This window comes from Acinonyx jubatus, chromosome C2 (assembly GCF_027475565.1).
Source record: "Acinonyx jubatus isolate Ajub_Pintada_27869175 chromosome C2, VMU_Ajub_asm_v1.0, whole genome shotgun sequence".
Lineage (NCBI taxonomy): Eukaryota > Metazoa > Chordata > Mammalia > Carnivora > Felidae > Acinonyx > Acinonyx jubatus.
In genome coordinates, this window is record NC_069384.1 from 33,836,151 (window position 1) to 33,853,432 (window position 17,282).

Below are 17,282 nucleotides of genomic sequence, written 5' to 3' on the forward strand. Positions count from 1 at the left end.
ACCAAAAGTTAGAGGTTATACAGAAAAGATGAGCGAGGAACAAGGGACTGGCAGAGACAGATCACAGATAAAATCATCCACAGCAAGAGACAGTTTCACCCAATGTGGGGAAATATTCAAAACATGTATGTGACCTATAAGACATGGGTAAATGTAGATTCAAATACTCCGGGGCTTCCCCTGTGAAATATGAAACCGGCCTCCATACATGGAGGGCAAGAAGAGACCCGAGAAAGAAGTAGGCCATTCCAGATTACTAGGTGGCAGTTTTAATAAGCAAGAGAACTTACATAGCAGGCCTGTCTTGCGTGACCCCAAGACAGGTAGATCTCTGCAACTGCCCGCCTGAATTTTAACAGTTTATGATAGAGAGGTATTGACTGGGTTCAGTCATGTATACTAGCCAGATGGTCTCAACAACACCTTAGTCTCTCAAAGCTACCTCCTTGGAATAGCTCCTAGTATGGATGGTGGGCAGAATGTACACTTGGAATACAAGGTAGGGAGTGAGGAGCCTCTAACTGACAGTCAATTCAAGAGTCAATGGTTGGTCATGTCCTCTTGAGGACCTCCTCCAAAAGCACAATATACCTAGGAATTAACAGGCCGACTATTAACTGGGAAACCATTTTGCAACACATATTAATGAAAAGTGCTTAATGTTACTAATGCTTACAAATCAGAGAAAAATGGAGACCCAACCTCAGATTGTACTCTCATAGAATGAGAATTAGAAATGCCTGATCAATACATCAAAATAGTCTATTTCACTATTCATGTAAGAAATATATATGTAATAAATCTTTATCTTTAATTATTCAAATTGCAAAGATTAAAGAGATAATACTCAATGTTGTATTGACAATATTAGGATTATAAATATTGCCAAAAAACTATAGTGTACTATATGTTAAAAGTTTTTAAACATTATTTGGGGCTGAGTAAATATACTTCTTAGAAACATATTCTATGGAAAACAATCAGTGGTGTGTTTATAGGTCTCTGTTGGAAGTTATTTACTATAATGATAAAAAATGGAAATGATACAAGGAAAGAAGGAAATTGTTCAATTTTAGTGATAAAACAGTATAAAGTTTTAAATGGTGTTTCAAAAATCTTTTACTTTTATGAGAAAATGCTAACAATGTATTAAGTGAAACATGGTATACAAACAATGACAATTTGCTAATCTTCTCTTGTTGCATGGTCTCTCACGTTTGGGGAGAATTATCTTTCAGTTTTTTTAAACCAATGAAAAAATAGTAAGACATTTTTCTTCATGGCGAAGAGGGTAATTATTTGATGGCAAATCTACCTAAGACACATTTAACATGAAGTTTTTCATTTCAGATATTCAAATTATTGTTGTTTATACTATGGTGAAAATAATCATTGAAATGATTGGAGACATATTTTTAATAAATGTGAGAAACTAGTTATAACATTTATAATTTTAATGCATTTAAAATTAATTTTTCCTTGGATTTTTCTGAATTAAACTTAGTTCTTCTAACTTTGAATAAGTGTAAAAGGGTTTAAAGGATTTGTCAGAAGATGTCAAGATTAAGATAATTAGAACTTAACTGTTCTTTAATTAAGAGTAGAACAATAAGAGGTTTTACTAATACTTTTACTAAAGTATCATATTATCAAAGTATTAATAAGAAACACTTGTTCAGCAATGCATTTTTTAAAAGGGACTTTTCTTCAGCCCTGAGGTTGTAAAAAACAATTGTAATTATCTAGTCACTTAAGAAAATTTGTAAATGTTAGATTTGATTTTATCATGACAGAATCTTCTATGTTACTTGCCACAATGATCTCTCTCCTCTCCATTGCATAAGGAATATGATTTCACATTAACTGAAACTGGACAGGGATCATGATAGTTCACATTTCAGTAACATGAGTTGAAAATCTAATTGGCATCTTGCTGGATCACATCTACACAGTGCTCCACTATAAATGGCAGCTTCATAAGCTGTTACCCACAGTGACCATTTAAATGGAAATATCTCAGGGATCATGTTGTTCACCCAATACAGCATCTTCTGTTTATCTAAATTCATAGTTCATTTCAATGAACAATGTTCATAGTTAAAAACTCATTACAAAATCGTGTTTTTTTTTTTTTTTACATTTTTTTAACGTTTATTTATTATTGAGAGGCAGAGAGAGAGAGCATGAGCATGGGAGGGGCAGAGGGGGCGGGGTGGGGGGGGGGGACACAGAATCTGAAGCAGGCTCCAGGCTCTGAGCTGTTAGCACAGAGCCTGACGTGGGGCTTGAACTCACAAACTGCGAGATCATGACCTGAGCCCAAGTTGGACTCTTAACCGACTGAGCTACCTAGGTGCCCCCAAAATCATGTTTTGATTAGGCCACAGACAGATTTGATGGGAGAAGGAAACTAATTTTATTTCAAAGAAAACTACTGTCAAATGTAAACATCTGAAAAAAAGAGTAACAAGGATAAAAATGACAACTTTAATGATTTTAGTCCCCAAATTAAAACTCTTTGGTGGAAAAAAAATCAGAATAAAATTTAAATGCTCCTTCTTTTCACTGCCAATATCCACTGATGAACCTGAGGATAAAATGATTTAGAAATCATTTGTATAAAACAGAGGAAATATGAGCCTTTTACGATCTTTACTAAGGTAATCAATAATGTCAATTAGGAATAGATACTGAATTTCTAAAATAATTACATTAGGTACAAATGCTTAAAATGGTGTTGTGTGTGTGTGTGTGTGTGTGTGTGTGTGTGTGGCATAAATAAGAAGAGTTGCATATTTTGTTGTTGCTATAAAATGACATTATATCAAGCTTTGCTCCTTGGTGGTTTTTATACCAATTATGTTTAAACTAACACTGGATTTTGTGACACCATACATAAAAGTAAAATGGTAAAATTTTCTTTGTTAATAAAGAAGGACAAGGCTGCTGCTCACTTTTTCCCTCCCCTTAGGATATCTTCTTGAAAATATAACCGGCCTGATAAGAAGCCCAACCTTTTGATTTTACAATGTAAGGTCATGATTGGGTCCCCTGGTGGCTGAGTCGGTTAAGCGTCCGACATCGGCTCAGGTCATGATCTCGCAGTTTGTGTTCAAGCCCCAAGTCAGGCTCTGTGCTGACAGCTCAGAGCCTGGAGCCTGTTTCAGATTCTGTGTCTTCCTCTCTCTGCCCCTACCCTGCTAACAGCCTGTCTCTCTGTCTCTCAGTAACAAATAAATGTTAAAAAAAAATTTAAACAATGTAAGGTCATGATTTTACATTGTAAAACATTATGACTACCACCAGAGGCATCCATTTGTATCTTGAGGAAATAAGAGAAGTTTTATTTAGTTAGTTTTATTTTATTTATTTATTTATTTTCATCTGCAATTGACCCTTAAACAACATGGGTTTGCACTGTGTGGATCCACTTGTATGCCAATATTTTTCAATAATACAGTACGGTATTATAAATGTGCTTTCTCTTATAATTATCTTTGTAACATTTTTTTCTCTGTAACATTTTTTTCTCTGTATTTCTTACAATTGTTATTGTAAGAATATGGTATGTAATACATATAACATACAAAATATATGTTGATAGGCTATTTATATTATCTGTAAGCCTTCTGGTAAACAGTAAGCTCTTTGTTAAGCTTTTGGGTGTCAAAGTGATATAGACATTTTTGACTGCGGGGGTTAGTGCTCCTAACTCCTACATTGCTCAAGGACCCACTGTACTTCACCGTATAGATTTGCATGACATTCTGTCCAGACTTTGTTGTCTCTTGAAATAACCTGCATGCATGTGTCACAACTGCATCACTGTTTTCTTCCTCTTATATATTAGTATGCAGGAGCAGGAGGTCTTTTCATTGTCAGGGTTTTTAATTTACTCAAAAATTAGGGGCAAGGTTATTTTTTTTTATTTTGGATTTTTTTCTTAAGAAATTATGTGTCTGTGATAAAGCACTTATAAAATAAGTCTCATGTAAAAAATTGGTTTTACAAGTTAATGCATGAGTATTAGTATTTAGAGAACTTTTATTACTTAACTAAGTAAAAGATTAAGGAAATAATAAGGAGTAACCATATGAAGGTATAAGAAAGATTTCATTTACATGGTCAAGAACAAAAATATTTTATTGTTTGGGGATTTTGTTTTCATCTTTTAATTCTATATTTGTGCTAATGATCCTAGCAGATGATTTTTGAAGGAGAAATGAGAAAGTTTATATCAGCTACAGATTTTGATAAATCATTTTTCACTATAGATTCGACATAGGAGGGTACCAAAGGCCAAATTTCTCTAATTACCATGAGGGTTTCTTAAAAATAAAGTCAGTAGGCATAGATCTATGATAGATAGATAGACTAAGGAAAATATTGTACTTCAGTGAAAAACTATACATTGTTTAGAGCACACTCTTCTAGGTTGCTGATTCTGATTCTATGGCACCTCTGCACCTTTCATTGCCTTTTAGCTATTTTACAACTCTGTAAGTTGTAAATAACTGATAGCAATGCAAAATAATTCTTGTCTACAGACAGGCAAATAAATTCTGTTAGGCAAAGGTTCAATTGATTTTCCTCCCTTATAGTGGAAAAAGCCAGTTGTGTGTCATTTGCTCATTCATTTCAATATTTCTGATTTATAAATGTGTCTGTTCTTCAGATTCCCCTTTAAACCAACTATAACATGTGCCTGAGTCACTCATTAATAATGAGTTAAACAAAATTTTTCCCATATGTTCATCTTACATCTGTATGACAGTGATTTTACTGTTTTAAAAATAATTATCCTCACAAATAGATGATGAAATGAAGGAAGGAAGGAATACAAGGAAGGCAGGCAAGGAAGGCAGGCAAGGAAGGCAGGCAAGGAAGGAAATGAGAGTTTGAATGGCTACCAAAATAATTCTTTATTAATGTTCTGGAAAATTGATATCTAAAAAGAAGTCAATTTTTAAAAATAGAGCTGTCATTCTTATTGGTGTTCTTTTTCATTGGCATTTCTCCTCCATTATCTTCTTTTCAATCCTAGAAAACAGCCATATTTTGATACTAAACACAATGGATTAACAAAGAGAAGAAATAAACACATACCATAGAATGTTTCATTGTCCCATCTCCTTTATTCTTAGCTGTTCTTATAACCTTGCTTTTATAATGGCATATTTCTCTGCCTCTCTTTATGATTTTTATATTTTATATTATTATTTTTATATTTATCAAAATCCTTGGACTAACATTATGGAAAGAAAGAAAAAGTTCAGCTAAATTTTTACTTTTGTAAGGCTTCATTTTTTGCTTTATTTCAGTAAGTAGGTTTAGCATATTTTTCTTGTTGACATTATTATTTTTTAATTTTTTTTAAGTTTATTTATTTTTGAGAGAGACGGAGACAGCATGAGTGGGGTAGGGGCAGAGAGAGAGGGAGAGAGAGAGAGAATCTCAAGCAGGCTCCACACCACCAGCACAGAGTACAATGTGGGGCTGAAACCGACAAAATTGTGAGATTATGACCTGAGCCAAAACCAAGAGTTGGATGCCTGACTGAGCAACCCAGGTGCCCATTGATTGAAATTATTTGAATTAGTTAGCTTCAAAAAAAAAATGGTGTTATTTTTTTTGTATTCTCTTAATATTCTTTTGATATATACCTCTTTAGTTTCAAGCATTCAGGATGATCATTGGGGGCAGTATTTACATTTTAATCTATATAAATGACCGTCCCTCTCACTCCCACTGAAATCTAGACCTATTTACATAAACTACCACATGGACTGCACTCCAAGGAGTTTAGCAATACAGCATTACTCTGCTGTCATTGAACCTAGAGGCGCTACCTCTGTGTCAATAGCTCAGTGAGAAAATTATTTTATCTCTACCATAAATTGATTACAATTATTTGAAGATGATATATTTCTTTTTGTTAGAATCCTCCACAGAAAAAAAATATAGGTCCATGATTCACCCACCAAAAGAATTAGAAGTAGAAACACTAACAACCCTAAATGTTGGTGAGCATGTAGAGCAACTAGTTCTTGTATATTGATGACAGAAGTATAAAATGGTTACGTCACATGCAAAAAAAGATTCTAGAATCTTCTTAAAAAACTAATTATATATTTATACCCTGACTCATCAAATCTACAAATCTACTCCTAGGTATTTATACAAGAGACAAATAAACACACACACAGATGTGTGTATATATATGTATATGATATATGGATATGTGTATGTATATACGTTAACAAAAGAACTTGTATAAGAATATTCATAGAATATCTTATATAGATCAATAGAATCAATAGAATATTAATATACCCAAGCTGATTAAAAAATTCTGAAGTCTATCAACAAGAGCATGGATAAAAAACCTGTGGAACACTCATACAAATGAACTACTGATATATGCAACAGCATGGGTGAAGTGTTAAAACAAAAAAAGACAAAAATATATTATGCTGAGTGAAAGAAATATTTCACAAAAGAATGCATATTTAAATTTTTTTTAATGTTTATTTATTTTTGAGAGAGAGTGAAAGCCAGAGTACAAGTTGGGGAGGGGCAGAGAGAGGGAGACACACAATCTGAACTAGGTTGTAGGCCCTGAGCTGTCAGCACAAACCCAATGTGGGTCTCGAACCCACAAGCTGTGAGATCATGACCTGAGCCGAAGTTGGATGGTCACTTAACCGACTGAGCCACTCAGGCGCCCCACAAAAGAATGATATTATATGATGTCACTTATATGAAGTTCTGAAACAGTCAAAATTACACTATGGTAGAAGAATAAGAAGAGTGGGGAGATTGACCTAGAAGAACATGATGGAACTTTCTGGAGTGGTTGAAATTTCTACATCTTGAAATAAAATAGGATTACAAAGATTGACATTTTTGAAAATATTCATTGGATGGCACATTTTTGATTCATGCATTTGATTGTATGTAATTCTGTCTTTAAAAAATTGTAGTCAAATATTTAACTCTAATGACATTGATGAAGATACGTGTGCTCAGACGTGTGATGTACTGATGCGTGCAATTTGCTTTGAAAACAATAACAACAACAAAAAAGATGCTCAGAAGTGAGATATACTGATGTCTGCAATTTGCTTAGAAACCATATAAAAAGGATGGATTTATTGTTGGACAGAAGGATACATGGATGGATAGATATATGATAAAACAAATGAAGCAAAATATATGCTGCAGAATCGAAGTAATGGGTATTTATGTGTTTACTATACAATTACTTCAACTTTCTTACATATCTGAAATTTTTCATAATAAAAAATAAAGTAATAAAGGGATTTCTAAAATACCAATAGGTATATAATCACTTGTTATCTGCAATTTTATTATGTGTTGAGTGAGTAGTCAATGGCAAGATTTCAGTATAAGGCAAATCAAGCATTGTGTTGATTTTGTTCCCCAGGGTCCTTAATCTCCTTATTCTTTTGTTTATATTTGGCATATTTCCCAATATCTCCTGCAGCTAAGTATGGCAACATTACTGTTTGGACTAATAAAATGAGAGTGGAAGTAAAAGACGCCACTTTGGACTTATAACATGACACATATATCTCTCCAGCTTCTTTTTCTCTTTGTTTTGAACTAAAAGGCTGATGTCCCAGAGACATACCTTCAACCATGCAGACTCCCACAGCAACCTAGAGAAAAGGTTTGCACCCTGAAATCATTGCCTGAAATCTACTGAGCCTGTTCTGTAAATAAAGTATTATAGGCACACAGCCACACCCATTCAGTTATCTGAAGTCTAGGACTGCTCCCACACTACAGTGGCAGGGTTGAATAGTTGAAACAGAGTTGGTATAGACACAAAGCCTAAAATATTTTCTATCAGAACTGTCACCAAACATATGTAAATACCTTTGCTCTAAAGTATGAAAATGGTTGGATCCTAGGTCCCTGAGTAAGTTCTTGGAAAAGAGATGTGACACCAGAGAAGACTGGCCAGACTGTTTTGTAGGAAAGAAAGAAACCCCCACCTATTTAGCTGCTATTTGTTGTTTGTGTTTAGCTGCTATTTGTTTCCTTGGTTGTTGTTCTTTTTGTTGTTGCTATTTTGGGCCCTTTTTTACATGAAAGTAACCATTATTTTAACAGATACCAGTGATATTTTTACAGATTATTTCAGTGTCATCCATGCTACTGCCAATACATAAACTAATTTTAACATCCTTTTATTCGAAAATAACCTAAAAGAAATCAGCTAGCTCCCAGAAAGTATATTTTGGTATTTGGCATTTTGAAGCTGAAGAAAAATAACTTTGATTATGCAGATTATTGTTTCCCTCCTTTTAGTGAAGTTCATTGGCTTTTGGCATTTCAAAGACAGAACTCTGGATTTCTTCTCCGTAATCCAAAAAGATATTTTTTTTCCCATTAGACTTTTAAAATAGTTTTCATCGGGGCAATAAATTTCAATGTCTATCTGTTCTAAGGGGGCACTAGGTCTGATGGGTTGCTCAAAAAGCTTTTTTTTTTCTCTCTCTCTTTTCTTTTAATAAAAAACTCAGACAATAGTTCTACCTACAGAATATCTGTTCCTCACGTTCTAAAGACTTTAGCAGACACTAACACTGCTACAAATAGAGAGAAAATGCCCTACTGGAGAGAAAGCATTAAACTTGGGCCTGAACACCTGTAGTGAAGTCCCCACCTAACTCCCCTCTGGGGTCAGATCTGATGTGCACAAGAAGGAGCCAAATTATGAGAGAATGTCTAAGGTCTCCTCCAGCTTTAAAATCTCTATGATTTAGAATCACTGAGGAAAGGCCACACTAACCATGTAATATCATACCTTCTATTACATGTCACTGTTTTTCTCTGTATGTTTTACATGTTTTACACAGTTTCTTATAAGAAAATATACCCAACAGGGGTTCCTGGGTGGCTCAGTTGGTTATGTATCTGACTCTTGGTTTTGGCTCAGGTCATGTTCTCTCAGTTCGTGGGATTAAGCCCCTCGTCAGGTTCACACTGATGGTGTGGATCCTGCTTTGGATTCTCTCTCTCCTCTCTCTTTGCCCCCCCTTACATAAATAAATAAACTTAAAAAAAAAAAAGAAAGAAACCATACCCAACAGGTTAATTGTAAAGCATAAGAACTGTCAGTTTTGTACTTCCACTAAGTTTTGTTCATCCCTAAACTATCACATTTTCCTATCTACACCGATTAGCACTGAGTAGAGCACTGTAAGACTTCAATAAATATTTATCCCAACTTGTATCCTAAACTGTATTACCAACACATAACAGGCATCTTTTAAAGATAGGCAGTTATATCACGTCATTCCTGTAGTTGAAATCCTCATAGATGTCCCATTTTCCTCAGGATAAAAGCTAATGCATTTGTTACGTGACTACCACGTGATCTACAAGGTCACAGAAAATCTACAACAGCTGGTACTAGTCTTCCCTTCATTCATTCTTCTCCTATCCTCCATGCATATCATTGCCTGAGTCCCTTGCTTTGGTCTTTCTCCCAAAATTGACATCACTAACTTCTTCACTTCCTTCAAAGCTTTACTCAATCTTCACCTATCCCTAACAGCTTATTTAAAATTTTCACTTTCCCTGCAACCCTATCATATCCCCAGTCCTCCTCTCCATTCTCTAGAGCTTTTGTCCACAGCATTCACCACCTTAAAACATACTATATAGTATACTTCTTTGGGGGCTGTTTATTGTCTGCCACCCCCCGCCCCCACCAGAATGTATGCTACACAAAAGGCAGGGCCTTTTAGTTAATTAAAGTTATCTCAAGCACTTAAAAGAGTACCTGGCACAAAATAAATGGTTAATAATATTTGTTGAATAGATTGGAAGAATAAAACAAATTACTGAATTTATGAATCTTCTTTCTCATTAACTATTTACTACGCCCAATATATGTTCTTCACCTATGTCCACTTACTTTATCTATGAATGACAACAATGAAATCAACATTCATAGATGTTGTGAACTGAATGGTTGTATCTTCACAGAATTCATGTGTCGAAATCCTAACCCCCAAAGTAATGGTATTAGAGGGTGGCGTCTTTGGGAAGTGATTAGGTTAAAAGGGTGAAACCTTCATGAATGGGACTAGTGTACTTATAAAAGAGATCCAGAGAGCTCCCTCATCCCTTGGAAAAGACAGCTGTTTGTTCGTAAACCAGGAAACAGGCTCTCCCATGACATCCATTCTGCTGGCACCTTGATCTTAGAACTTCCCAGTGCCCAGAAGTGAGAGAAACAAATTTCTGTTGTTGATACGCCACCTAGTCTATGGCATTCTGTTACAGCAGGGCAAATGGACTAAGACGGGAGGTAATTTTAATATGATTAAAAAGCATTGCTAAATAATCAACATAAATGCCAAAGTCAACTTAATAAAAACATTTTTTAAACATACTAATTTTCTTTGTGTAATACATTGCATTAGACCCTGAGGACCACAAAAAAAAGGCACGTTCCTGCCCTCCAAGATTTCTTAACTTCCTGATAAAACAGGTCAGTCTTCAAATATTATTAAAGAAGACATAAAGAAGGCATAAAGGAAGGCAAGGAAAAGGTTAAACATGGTTCTACTTAGCCTTTAGATTCTGAGTTGGGATGCTGATGCTGTGAAGTGGGCTTCTTTCTAAATCCATTGGCAGTAAATACTTTAGTCCCGAAAAAGTACAGGGCAAAAGAGCAGATCAGACAGAAGGGATTTTAGTAGCTCTAAGACCCCAGCGCAGTGTTTCACAATTTTCTGTTTGGAAGAATAACCCTTGTTCAGAACTGAACGCATCCCTTTATTATAAGACACAATTATTTCTCTAGCATCATAGAGTGCTGACATCACATACCCCCCTTCTTCTGTGACCAGTTAATGTATGTCTCTAGTTGCTTGCCACATTTGCCATTTTCACTTTAAATGGCACTTACGAAGGTCCTGCTATCGCTTTATAAACTTTTATTTCTGCGTCACTCTTTGTTTTTCCAAATCATTTGCCGCTAACTATTCTAAAAGCGTTTATGAAAGGAAAACTCTTTCATTGAGCTATTCCAAGGATTTAAAGCAGTTAAGCCACTCTTATTTTTTAAAGTCCTTGCACTGCTTTTGCTGTGATAAGGCGTACTGTTATGGCTTCTAGATTATGTTAATATGGAAACTCCGAAGTCTAACACTCACAAAGCACACCATTGTTCAGCCCTCCGCAACCCATGCATTTACTCATGGCCATAAATTCAATCAGAGTGGCAGATTTACACTCACTCACTATCAGTCAGTACATTGACTTTAAAATTTGGCTCAGAGTTTTTCATTACCTCTATGGAACTTCCCTTTCACTCCTATCAGAATTGGCCTCCATTTATACGTGCCCTCAGTCCTTACTTTCTAATAATAAATCTCAAATTCATCAACCCCCTTGTCAGGTCTCTCATCCATGGGCAACAGAGCATTCACCTGTTATGCCCTCGAGCTATGGAGTTCCCTCAACTGAACACTCCTTTCCAAATCCCCTGAGCTTTATAAATCCCCTTTTGAGTCTCACTTATTAAAATTTGCTTTTAATATTTGATCTGCCACTGACACATGCTGCAGGCTTGGCTGTTATAAAATATATATATATATATATATATATATATATATATATATGGAGAAGAAAAGTATTTTTATTTTCCTCAACATTTGTGAAAAGGACTGAAATTTCCTCTGCTTCTCTGTCGGTATTTTATATTTTCCAACGTTCTTTCCTTTCTCCCTTTCATTACTAGGAGAATAATCGCCCCACAGGGTTTGGTCAGTAACCAGGGTTTAGAGTTAAAGATTTCATGTGTTACAGGATTATAAATAAACTAGTCACAATATCATTAATTAATTTGCACCCTAGAGATTGGAATAGATTTTTTTAGGAGACAACATGGAGTTCAGAGAAAAATGACTCTTTCCTTATAACCTCCTCCTCCCTCATAAGTCTTACATAGCAACCTCTTCTAGGTTTATTTTAATTAATAACTATTCTGGCTTAACTTCACCCTCTTGTCAGAAGAAAACAGAAAAATGCATTTAGTGGCACTAAATAAAAGACATGTGGCTTTTCTACTGTTCTGGTGACATAAACAAGAACACCAAAATTTTGGACATCAATTGCCCTATTCCAAAGTAGTCAGTTCCCAGGATCTGCCAATATGAAAAGAATGTCATTTATTTTTGCATTCTCCTTGACACATAACCCAGCACTACGCACATAGTAGGCATTGCAAAAAAAAATGTTTGTACAGCATTGAATCGATTATTTTTATCTCAGTTCTTTAATTTTATTTCCATTCCCTTGGGAAAACGATCTGCTTTTCTCTCTGTTTCCCTACTCATTAGAGTACAGCTTTTCTGTCACCCTTGTCTCTCTTCTACAGCTGTTGATCAGCCTATTGATTAGGACCCAGAGGCTAGCTGACAGCCAGGAAAGGGCATTATATTCTGGCACAATTTCCTCTAAGTGCTTAATGTTCTTTAAACCCCTCATTCAATTAGATGGCACAAGCTATTACACACAAGTGCCCCACCATAGAAAATTACAAGCTCATATCTGAGAGACACAGAGAAAGCAAGGCAAAGAGTAAGTTAATAGGACATTGTCTGTATGTTTGGTAAATCCTGTGGAGTTTAGGGCTCCAGGTTAATATCAGAGTGCCAGGCTATGGAATTTAAGCAGCAGGTAGATTTCAATAGCACAAAATATGAGAGAGAACACAGTACAGCTTGATATATTATTCTGTTATTTGAAATGGCTACTGTGTAAAATTCAGCATTTCCCTTGAAACATTTTGAACATGATTTAGGCCATTGAAAATAATGGCAAAGTTAAAACTTTTTTTAAGGTTAAGGTAACATTACTAAAGTAGGTGACCTGATTGAATTTCACTAACTGGTAGAGTTTTGAGAGTTCTGATGTATTTACAGATAGAAAAAAAAGAAAGCACCAATTTTTCTCTGTGAAAAGGAAGATAAAATTAACCTCATAAAACATAAAACAACATATGAAGATTATTAGTTATTATTGTAGTAGGATGACACTGGATTTTACACAAGAACAAACACTTGACTGTTTCCGCCAGCTATTGGCTTCCCTTTCACTGGGAATGCACGTGGCCGGTGAAATACAATGAGGACTGTTTTTAGTTCCATTCACCCCTGTCCCTGGTGCCTTTGTGCAGTGCACAGATTTACAACAGTACCTGACCACCTGAAAATGTTATGATGGATATGAAAACCTAGGAAGACTAGAGATTCAGTCTCACCATCTATTCCAGGCAACATCGAACTTTATGACTATAATGTAACCTTTATTTATGTAACAAGAGCTGATGTATAAAGCAAAATCAATAAGTGCCAGACATAATACTACAGCTTTGCCTGATTTCAATTAATTTTCTAACTAACTTCATGTGGTAGGTAAACTTTTTTCCTCCACTTTACATTGAAAAAACTCAAAATGAGACCAGTGGTTTGCCTAATGTCACATACAGCTAGTTAAGTGGTGAAGACAGGATTGTAATTGAGACAATATGATTGTAGAAGGCTTAAACATGAAATAAACTACTAAAGTATATCATACTATTTGTTTGGCTTATTCTTAAATAATTATACATTATTTTAAAAATTGAAATTGAGGCACCTGGGTGGCCAAGTCAGTTAAGCATCCCACTCAGTTTCAGCTCAGGTCATGATCTCATGGTTTCATGAGTTTGAGCCCTGTGTGAGCCTTGTGCTGGTAGCATGGAACCTGCTTGGGATTCTCTCTCTCCCTCTCTCTGCCTCAACCCCACTTGCACTGTCTCTCAAAATAAATAAATAAACTTTAAAAAATGGAATAAATAACCCAAAAAAGAAAATTAAAATCACCCATAATTACATGACAAAAAAACGTGCTATAAATATTTTGGAGAATACATTTACCAGTTACAGTGTCTACAGTTTTATTTCTTTGCTATTAAAATAATTCAATGAGGGGCGCCTGGGTGGCGCAGTCGGTTAAGCATCCGACTTCAGCCAGGTCATGATCTCGCGGTCCGTGAGTTCGAGCCCCGCGTCGGGCTCTGGGCTGATGGCTCAGAGCCTGGAGCCTGTTTCCGATTCTGTGTCTCCCTCTCTCTCTGCCCCTCGCCCGTTCATGCTCTGTCTCTCTCTGTCCCAAAAATAAATAAACGTTGAAAAAAAAATTAAAAAAAAAATAAAATAATTCAATGAGTATCTTTATCACTAAATGTTTTGCATCATGCTTAGAGTCATATTTTGAATTATTATTATTTCCCTAATATTATTTCCCTAATATTTCCCTAATATTTTGAATACTTTTTACAACTACATTTTTGCCCTCTACAAAGTTATGCCAATTTACACTCACTGGCAGTATGTAATAATACTCATTTACCCCACACTAACTAACAGTGTCATTTTAAAACCACAAAAAATCTGCCAGAATGATAAGACAAAAGTGGTATTCCAATATTTTACTTCTTCAATGAGTAATTTAAAACATTTTTTCATGTTTATTGGTCTTTCAGATTTTCGTGAGCAGATTACCAACTTTTTGTCCATTATTAAGGTATTGGATATTTTCCTTCATTTTCAATATCTTCTCATATTCAATGTCATTACTTTTCCATGTGTATCTTTCCATGTGTGTCTTTCGCATTTTATCATTTGTACTTAATTTTGGTTGAGATGTTTTTTACCATGTGTAAATTTTCATATTTTGTGGTCAAATATCTCAATCCCCCAGCTTTTTATGGTTTATAGAACTTTGCTTTTCATGCTTAGAAGGCAGTGCTACAAGAAGACTGGATAAATATTCATCCTTTCCCTAAGGTTCCATGGTCTTATTTTTATGTTTGAAATATTAATCCATGTAAAAATTATTTTGTATGGGTGGAGTAAATATTTTATTTTCACCCCTAAATCACAAATCACCTGACCCAACTTTGTTCATAGAATTAACTATCCTTTGCCCACTAACTGGAGATGTTACTTTTGTCAGTTACATAACTGTTATATATTTTGGGGTCTCATTCTGATTTTTCTAGCCTTTCCCTTTAATCATCTACACAGATTATTTTACTGACTACTAAAAAGGCAGTCCATCTAGATTCTCTTTAAAAAGTTTCTTGGTCACCTGACTTCTTATTTTGAATGAATTAGAAATTACGAATTCTTAATGATTAGAAATTTTAAAAGAATGAGAAATATCAAAAATGAGAAACTCACTTACTGGTGTCCAACCTGTAGAATCTGAAAGGAATGACTTTAATATTGAGAGTTTTCAAAACTATGTGATTAAAATAAAAAGAATACAAACAGATGAGATATTCAGACCTATTATTTGGAACATATTGTTAGTGCTTTTTTTAAGTGCAGAGAGTGATCACATAATATAAAAATTATCCTGGGGACATACTTTAGAGTTACCTCTGAAGGGATGAATGAGATACATGAAGTGTTTTACTGAAGCCACTATGCTACTACTACCTATAATAAGCAGATTATTGGCAGTGTTAAGTAAAAAAAATTAGACAAATGTGATCAGACTCACCTTGAGAAATTGACTATGGAAGTCAAAGTTTTGAGCCTTTTTTTAAAGTTGTAAGATTTTGGGGTGCCTGGGTGGCTTTATCAGTTAAGTGTCCGACTATTGATTCTGGGCTCAGACCCCGATTTCATGGTCCTGATATTCAGTCTCGCCTCAGGCTCCATGAGGAGGTGCTTAAGATTCTCTCTCACTCCCTCTCCCTCTCCCCCTCCCCCAGTTGCACTCTCTTTTTCAAAAAAAGTTGTAAGATTTTAATTGAAACCAAGGGGATAATATAAAATTCACTTAAAATAGATCTTCTGACATATCCTTTTCTTTTTTTAAATAAAACTTTCATAATGGAAGCATCTATTAAAGTAATTGACTTGAACATACCAGGCTGCAAAAAGTTCCCTGAGAGGTTCACTCTAGGTATGGGAGAATACCCTCGCTCTTGGGACTCCTGGAAAATGTGACTCCATAGTGAATGGCAATTGTTCATTAGAAATGATGCTATTTCTCTTATTATCCATTTCAGTAGAGGGAAAGATATTATTAGAAAGTTTTACCAAGGTTAGACACCAGACTATCAGAACTGTTCCAGGAAAAAGACAAGCAAAGAGAATGTTCATCTTTCAAGGGTACTCCTATTTTGCAGCCACTTGAGAAATGTAACACCTGCTGCCCCCAAAGTTTTTCCCACCTGCTAAGATTGTAAAACAGACAGATTGGTCAGCTAGCTTAGATTTCACAGGGCAAGTCTGGAGTAAATAAGCCATTCTACTTAGCTTTGAAAAAAAAATCTATTGGAAGTGACAGAGTAGTTGATGAATAGAGATTATTTTGAAGTGTGCTGCAGAAATTGGCCTTGGTACAGGACTTTTTTTAAAAGGACATTCTTCTGTTTTGTTGTTAGAATGGAGGGAAATTGTGCAATTTTGCCATAGCCACTTGATTCTTTTCCTCTGTTATAGAGATGGAACTTCCCAAAAAAAGGAACCACACTCATGTGATTCACACAAAGGAAATAAAAGTCTGGTGTCCCCAGGAAAAATGGTGCATTCTTCACTCTTCTCCTGATGAAGGGAACTATGGTTCCATTCATGATTTAGGATGCTGCCATTCACTAATGTAGCGATTTTATGCCTGTAGATGAGTTAGTTCTTAATTTCCTGCCCTATGGGTAGATTTACATTTCACTGCTCACTTCAAGGGTAGGAGTACCAATTCTCCAAGGCTCAAAAACCTGCCCAACTATATTTCTCTTCTTCAGGGGAATAATGATGATAATCAAACTAGCAATAACATTTTTAAAAATCTTATGTAATATTACTATAGTCAGGCCCAAATCTAAAAACTTAATGTATAGTAATATATCTAATTCCCATAAACCCCTATAAGACAAGTACTATTATTTTGTTTTAATTTTTTATTTGAGAGAAAGATAGAACACACGAGCAGGGGAGAGGGGCAGAGGGAGGGAGGGAGGGAGGGAGAGGGGCAGAGGGAGGGAGGGAGGGAGGGAGAGAGAGAGAGATTGAGAGAGAGAATCTTCAGCAGGCTCTATGCTCAGCACGGAGCAGATGTGGGGCTCCATCCCATGACCCTAAGATTGTAACCTGAGCCAAAATCAAGGGTTGGACACTCAACTGACTGACTGAACTGCCCAGGCACCCCAGTAAATACTACTATTATCCCCATTTTAC